This window comes from Gorilla gorilla, chromosome 12, assembly GCF_029281585.2.
Source record: "Gorilla gorilla gorilla isolate KB3781 chromosome 12, NHGRI_mGorGor1-v2.1_pri, whole genome shotgun sequence".
Lineage (NCBI taxonomy): Eukaryota > Metazoa > Chordata > Mammalia > Primates > Hominidae > Gorilla > Gorilla gorilla.
This window is the reverse complement of record NC_073236.2, coordinates 92,841,494-92,849,033: the sequence shown is the minus strand read 5'-3', so window position 1 is coordinate 92,849,033 and position 7,540 is coordinate 92,841,494. Positions and strand designations below refer to the sequence as shown.

General features: G+C 45.4%; 1 long non-coding RNA gene across 1 annotated transcript; it reads right to left on the bottom strand.

Annotated features, from left to right (window-relative positions):
• Nucleotides 1-1,405: 1,405 nt before the first annotated feature.
• Nucleotides 1,406-4,853, bottom strand: LOC134756795 (uncharacterized). The gene is made up of 2 exons (XR_010129981.1): nt 4,704-4,853; nt 1,406-2,448 (listed from the first exon to the last, which is right to left on the bottom strand). It is a non-coding gene; the product is annotated as an uncharacterized lncRNA (long non-coding RNA).
• Between the last annotated feature and the right edge of the window lie 2,687 nt (nt 4,854-7,540).

Here is a 7,540-nt window from a genome sequence, read left to right as displayed (position 1 = left end):
TGAAATTACAGAGATTGAGCCCAACACAGTGGCTCACTCCTGTAATCCCAGCACTTTGGGAGGCTGAAACAAGCGGATCACTTGAGGCCAGGAGTTTGAGACCAGCGTGGCCAACATGGTGAAACCCCATCTCTACAAAAAATACAAAAATTAGCCAGGTGTGGTGGCACACACCTGTAATCCCAGCTATTTGGGAAGCTGAGGCATGAGAACAGCTTGAACCCAGGAGGCAGAGGTTGCTATGAGCCGAGATCCCTCACTGCACTCCAGCCTGGCAGACAGAGTAAGACTCTGTCTCGAAAAAAAAAAAAAAAGAAAAAAAGAAATAACAAGAGATTGGTAGACCTGCTACTAGCTCTTACTATGCTAATTAGGAAGCACATATATTCTGACAAAGGCTTATAAAAAGAAAAATAATAAGCACATACGTTACTAAATCACTCATTTTTAAATATTTTGATGCTTACATTTCAATATGATTAATTTCTTCGAAATCCTTTGTTTTTTATTTTATGCATTTGAAAACATTGTTCTGTAAGGGGGTCCACACACACAAAAGGTAAAGGATCACTGCTCTGGAGTCTCAGAGAAGGGACAGGTGACCATGGCTGGACAAGGCAGAGAGGGCTTCCCAGATGAGAAAAGACATAGGACTTTGCACTTTATTAAAAGAGAGCCCCAGGAGCTCTCTTTTAATAAAGAGAGCGGTGGCTCATGCCTATAATCCTGGCACTTTGGCAGGCCGAGGCAGGTGGATCACCTGAGGTTAGGAGTTCAAGACCAGCCTGGCCAAACATGGGAAACTCCGTCTCTACTAAAAATACAAAAAAAAAAAAAAAAAAAAAAATAGCCGGGCATGGTGGCAGGCGCCTGTAATCCCAGCGACTCAGGAGGCTGAGGCATGAGAATCACTTGAACCTGGGAGGCAGAGGTTGCATTGAGCCGAGATTGCCCCACTGCACTTCTGCCTGGGCGACAGGATAAGCCTCCGTCTCAAGGGAAAAAAAAATTAGCTGGGTGTGGTGGTGGGCATCTGTAATCCCAGCTACCCTGGAGGCTGAGGCAGGAGAACTGCCTTGAACTTAGGAGGCGGAGGTTGCAAGCTTGTAGTAAGCGGAGACTGCGCCACTGCACTCCAGCCTGGGCGACAGAGCAAGACCCTGTCTCAAAAAATAAAAAATAAAAAAAGACAGCCCCAGGGCAATTTCAATACAGGCCTTCTCTGAGGAAGCAGAGCCAGGCCTTTAATCAAAGTGTAAAAATAGAAAGGTTTCTGTGACTTCTCCTATGTCCAACCTAGAAAGTGGTCTCTTTGGCAAGAATCTGAGAAGGTACTTCATACTAAAGGATAAATGACTAGAAACTTTCATTTCAGGAGGATTTTCATTTAACAAGACTCAGAGCATTTATTTATTTATTTATGATTTTATTTTATTTGTTATTCAGATTAGGTCTTGCTCTGTCCTCCAGGCTGGAGTGCAGTGGTGTGATCACAGTTCACGGCATCCTCAACTTCCCAGGCTCAAGTGATCCTTCTGCCTCAGCCTCCCAAACAGCTGGGACCACAGGCATATACCACCATGCCTGGCTAATTTTTTATTTTTTGTAGAGACAAGATCTCACTATGTTGCTCAGACTGGTCTCAAACTCTTGAGCTCAAGCAATCCATCTGCCTTGGCCTCCCAAAGTGCTGGAATTACAAGCATGAGCCACCACACCTGGCCTATTTATTTTTTCCCCTGACTCAAAACATTCATGAACACAAAGGACTGGCCCTCTGTGGGTGGCGTTTCGTTGTATGGCAAACTGCCTGATGCTCTGGGCAAGGTCAGCCTCCCCTTGAATCATACTGTCCCCGCCAGACCTGCCCATATGCATTGATAAGGTTTTCTTGACTAAAAGAAATACAGAGGCCGGGTGCGGTGGCTCACGCCTGTAATCCCAGCACTTTGGGAGGCCGAGACGGACGGATCATGAGGTCAGGAGACCGAGACCATCCTGGCTAACACGGTGAAACCCCGTCTCTACTAAAAATACAAAAAATTAGCCGGACGTGTTGGCGGGTGCCTGTAGTCCCAGCTACTCGGGAGGCTGAGGCAGGTGAATAGCGTGAACCTGGGAGGCGGAGCTTGCAGTGAGCTGAGATTGCGCCACTGCACTGCATCCTGGGGGACAGAGTGAGACTCCGTCTCAAAAAGAAAAAAAAAAAAAAAAAAAAAAGAAATACAGAAACCAAGCTGGCCAGAGTTAGAAAAAGACAAGTCAACAGGAGCCTTTGAATCCAAGGGAGCATGGAACCCCCCTTCTCAGAGCAGCAGGAACTGGGCAGCTCAGGCCTCTTGGGGATAAGTGTTGTAGGACCTCTCCAGAGCAGAGCTTCTCAAATTTAAATGAGCATGCAAATCACTGGGGATCTGTTGAAAAGTAGATTCTTCAGTCCTGTGGGATCTGGAGGAAAAAAAAGTAGATTCTGACTCAACTGACCTGGGTGGATCCTGATGTTCCACATTCATAAACCCCTGGGTGACACTGCTGGTGTGTGGCCCACACATTGAGTAGCGAGGGCACGGAGCTCTACCACTCCTGTGCCTTCCCATGCCTCCTGCCTGCCGCTGTGCTTCTCAGGCCCTGTCAAATCCCAGGGGAGAGTATGTGTGGGCCCAGCTTGGGTAGGCATCCAGGCCTAGCTCCGAAGCTGTGGTCAGTGAGGCTGGGCAGGTCTGCTTTCTTGGAGGGGATGAACTGTGAGAAGAGCACAGAGGGAGGCACACAGGTGCCCGAGCTGTAGCCTGGAGGCCCCACCCTGAGGCAGGGGAGGTGGTCAACTGTGGCCCTAGACTTCCCCTGCTGGACTCCGTGCAGTTACCATCGGCCTCTGCTCCACCTGTGCCACCTTCTTCCCATCCCGTCACCTGCTCCAGGACCCCAAGGCTGGGCTGTTGACGAGGTTGTCATGGATGGGTTCCTGGGCTCCCATTAACCCACAGGCTACAAGAATAGGCACTTCCAAAACCCCTTAAGAAAAGACCAGGGGCACCTGGCTTAGCATCCACCACATCTTTGTCCCTTTAGAGACGGTTACCTTGTTCCCTTCTCATACCGGCCAGAGCCCAGGAATTTAACTACAGACACCTGAGACCCCCTCATGGCTAAGCCCTTACTACCTCCTGCACTCTGATTCCCTGGCATGCGAGAGACACAGGATCTCTCCCCAAGATCTCCTTGACTTGCATGCCTGTTGGATCTCTGGTTTCAGGCTTGCCGTCAATGGCCATGCCCCATCCTGTCCTCTTGGGCTGTACCCTCAGCTGGGGGCAGGGTACCCTCAGCCTGCTTCAGTCCTGTGGGACTTGAGCCACTGAGGTCAGCCCTACACCACCCCCTCAAACTCTCCCTCCCCTCCCTGGGCAGCAGGGCTCATCACTCTGGACAGGCATGACCTGCAGTCATTCCCTAGCCACCCAGAGGGGAATTGGAAATCCATGGACAGAAAATGCCCAGCGATGAGGTTTCCTTTTGATTCTGTGAGAGCAAAGCCAATTCTCTGAAAGCCTCTGAAACAGGCTTTTATCGAGAGCACTATCAATACAGTCCCTGGGGCTAAACACCCAGTAATGCACCTAGTGAGATACTGTCCCAGAGGGCTGAAGTTTCAAACTGCCATTGTGGTGTTGAAAAGATTATGTTGCCTTCAACACTTCTTTTTAATTTTTTTTAATTTTTAAAAATATAAATAGAAACAGAGTCTCACTATGTTGCCCAGGATGGTCTTGAACTCCTGGGCTCAAACAATCCTTCCGCCTTGGCCTCCCAAAGTGTTGGGATTATAGAGCCACGGCACCTAGCCTTAACACTTTTTTTTTAATTACACTTTTTATTTTGATTATTGTAGATTCTCATGAGGTTGTAAAAAATAATGGAGAGAGATGCTGCGTACCCTTGACCTTGTTTTCCCCTAATGATAGCATCTTCCAAAACTATAATACAATATCCCAACCAGGATGTTGATCCTGGTGCAGTCAAGGAACAGAACATCCCCATCACTACAGGATCTCTCCTGTTGGTCTTTGACAGCTGCACCCACACCCTCCTGTTCCCACCCCTTCCTTAATTCTTGGCAACCACAAATACGTTCTCCATTTCTATAATTTTGTCATTTGAGGAATCCAGTATGAATGGAATCATACAGTATATAACCTTTTGGGATCGGCTTTTTGTGCTCAGTACAATTTTCTGGAGATTCATCCAGGCTGTAGCGTGTTTGTTTCCTTTCTGCTGAGTTTGCTCCTTTTTATTGCTGAGTAGTGTTCCATGGAACAGATGTGCCACAGTTGTTTAACCATTCACTGTTTCCAGGTTTGGCTATCACAAATAAAACTGCTATAAACACTCATGTGCAGGCTTTTGTGTGAACATAAATGCAATTGCTGAGTCATATGGTAGTTATGTGTTTAGTTTTTTAAGAAACTGCCAATTGCTTTCCAGGGTGGCTCTACCATTTTACGTGTGTCGTTTTACTACTTAAAGTGACATGTGGAAAACTTACTTTTCTTTATATTCTTTTACCCTCCCCCCATTTAAATATCTCCTCTACATACATTTAGAACATGAGACTATGTTACAATTTTTGCTTCAATCACTAACCATAATTTAGAAAATTCAAGCAGAGAAAGTCTATTGTGTTTATCTGTATTGTTGCTTACCATGTTCCTGATATTCTAAGTCTCTCTTATGTATTGTTTTTCTGCTTAAAGAATTTCCTTCAGTTTGCACCTTTAATGTAGATGCTAAGAAAACAATAACAACAACAAAACCAAAACAGAACAACAACAAAAATACAATTTCTGGCTGGGCGCAGTGGCTCACACCTGTAATCCTAGTACTTTGGGAGGCCAAGGTGGGTGGATCACGAGGTCAGGAGTTCAAGACCAGCCTGGCCAAGATGGTGAAACCCCATCTGTACTAAAAACACAAAAATTAGCCGGACGTGGTGGCGGGCACCTGTAATCCAAGCTACTGGGGAGGCTGAGGCAGAGAGTTGCTTGAACCTGGGAGGCAGAGGTTGCAGTGAGCCAAGGTTGTCCCACTGCACTCCAGCCTGGGCAACAGAGTGAGACTGTCTCAAAAAATAAAAAAATAAAAAAAAATAAAAGAATTTCCTTCTGCCATTCTTTTAGGGTACATCTGCTAGGGACAGATTCTCTTAGTTTTCCTTTAATTGAGAATATCTTGATTTCCCCTTCATTCCTAAAGGATATTTGGAATGGACATAGGATTCTGGATTGACAGTTCTTTCAGGCCTTGAAAAATGTTGTGCCACTTCCTTCTGGCCTCCATGGTTTCTGTTGAGATAGCTGCCGTCATTCCATTGTTTTTCCTTTATATATGAGCTGTTGTTTCTCTTGCACTGCTTTTAAGATTTTTTTCCTTTGTCCTTAGTCCTCAGAATTTGACTATGATGTGTCTTGGAGTAGCTTTACTTAAGTTTACTCTCTTGAGGGTTTGCTCAGCTTCTTAAGTCTATAGCTTCATGTCTTTTGTCAAATCTATGAAGTTTTCATCCATTTCTTTGAGTATTTTTTTTTCAGTCACTCTCTTTTTCCCTTTCTGGAACTCTGATGACAGGAATGTTAGGTTTTTTGTTATAGGTCACAGGTCCCTAAGGCTCTGAGCATGCATTTTTCAGTCTATTTTCTCTCCGGTGGTCAGACTGGGTAACACCTATTGTTCTGTCACCCAGGTCATTAATTCTGTCCTCTGTCCCCTCCATTCTGCCATTGAGCCTATCCACTGTTTTTTGTTTGTTTGTTTATTTTTTTGAGATGGAGTCTCGCACTGTTGCCCAGGCTGGAGTGCAGTGGCATGATCTCGGCTCACTGCAACCTCCACCTTCCAGGTTCAAGCAAGTCTCCTGCCTCAGCCTCCCAAGTAGCTGGGATTACAGGCACCTGCCACCACACCCGGCTCATTTTTTGTATTTTTAGTAGAGATGGGATTTCACTATGTTGGCCAGGCTGGTCTCGAATGCCTGACCTTGTGATCCACCCACCTCGGCCTCCCAAAGTGCCTGGATTACAGGCATGAGCCACTGCACCCGGCCCTACTGAGTTTTTTATTTCAATTATTGTATGTCTCAGTTCTAAAATTTTTATCTGACTTTTCTTTATATCTTCTTTATATTTATTTGCTGAGATGTGTTGTTTTCATTTGTTTTATATATGTTCATAATTGTTCATTGAAGCACTTTTAACTATGGATGCTTTAAAATCTTCATCGGATCATTCTGATATCCGTTTTCTCAGTGTTGACATCCTTTTTCCTTTATTCATGATCTTCCTGGTTTTTAGTATGAAGACTGGTTTTTGTTTTTGTTTTTGTTTTACTGAAACCTGAATATTTTTGTAATATAAGACTGGATCTTACGTAAACCTTCTGCTTTAGCTGGTATTCTAGGACACCCCTCTGGCAGGGGAAAGGAGGTGTGCCACTGTATCACTGACAGGTGTCCAGGCTCCCTGCTCTGCCTCCAGTGACACTCAAGGAAAGGACTCCTCATTACTGCTAGGCAGGGGTGGGAGTTTGGGCTCCCAAGTGGTCTCTCCTGACACTGTGGTGAACATCACCTTGTTATCACTGGGCAGTGCTGAACGTCCTGACTCTCCAGTAGGCCTCTTCTGACACCATCCAGCAGGAAGGGGAGGGGAGCCTCCCTATTGACAGTTAGGGGTCCAGGCTTCTTGTATGTTCTCCACTAACCCCGTGGGCAGAAGGGGGGCTCGTTACCACCCAGGGATAATCCCAGCTCCTTCCTTGGCCTCCTCTGATGCTACCATAGCAGAAAGAAGGAGGGGTGCCTTGGCGAGGCCTGGTGAGGGTGGAAGTCTAGGCTCCCCACTCTGCTGCCATGGATGCAGGTGGGGCTGCAGCCTTCCTGTGGTGTTTGGTTGGAGCAGAGCAGTTATTGTCTAGAAGCTTTCTGTCTTGCTTGTCCTTTTCTTCATCCTTTGGGTAGAGAGAGCAAGTTTTTATCAGGGCCTTTCTACATCCTTTGGTGTTTCTGAGCTCCTGCTTCCTTAGCTCCAAGTCTACATATATGAGGCAAAAGGAAAAACCAGGAAACTCACTGCCATGTTGTTGCTCAGGTCGCAAGGTCCCTGGACAGTCTGCTTTATTTTCTACACTTTTCAGAATCTTCTTGTTGTTGTTTTTATAATGTCCAAGGTTTTTGTTGTAATTTGCAAGAAAAATTAGGGGGAAGTGCCTCTACTCCATCTTCCTAGAAGCAGGAGTCCTGTTTGGTTTTTAAAGATCCAAAAAGTTCAGATATAATATTCATTGTTTCTGCTATTAATTCCGTGGTTGAAATGATAGATAGATAGATAGATAGATAGATGATAGATAGATAGATAGATAGATAGATAGATAGATAGATAGATAGATAATAGACAGACAGATAGATAGATGATAGATAGATAGATAGATAGATGACAGATAGCTAGATAGAGTTCTTAATAGAATGAATTCTCTCTTGAGGTGGAAA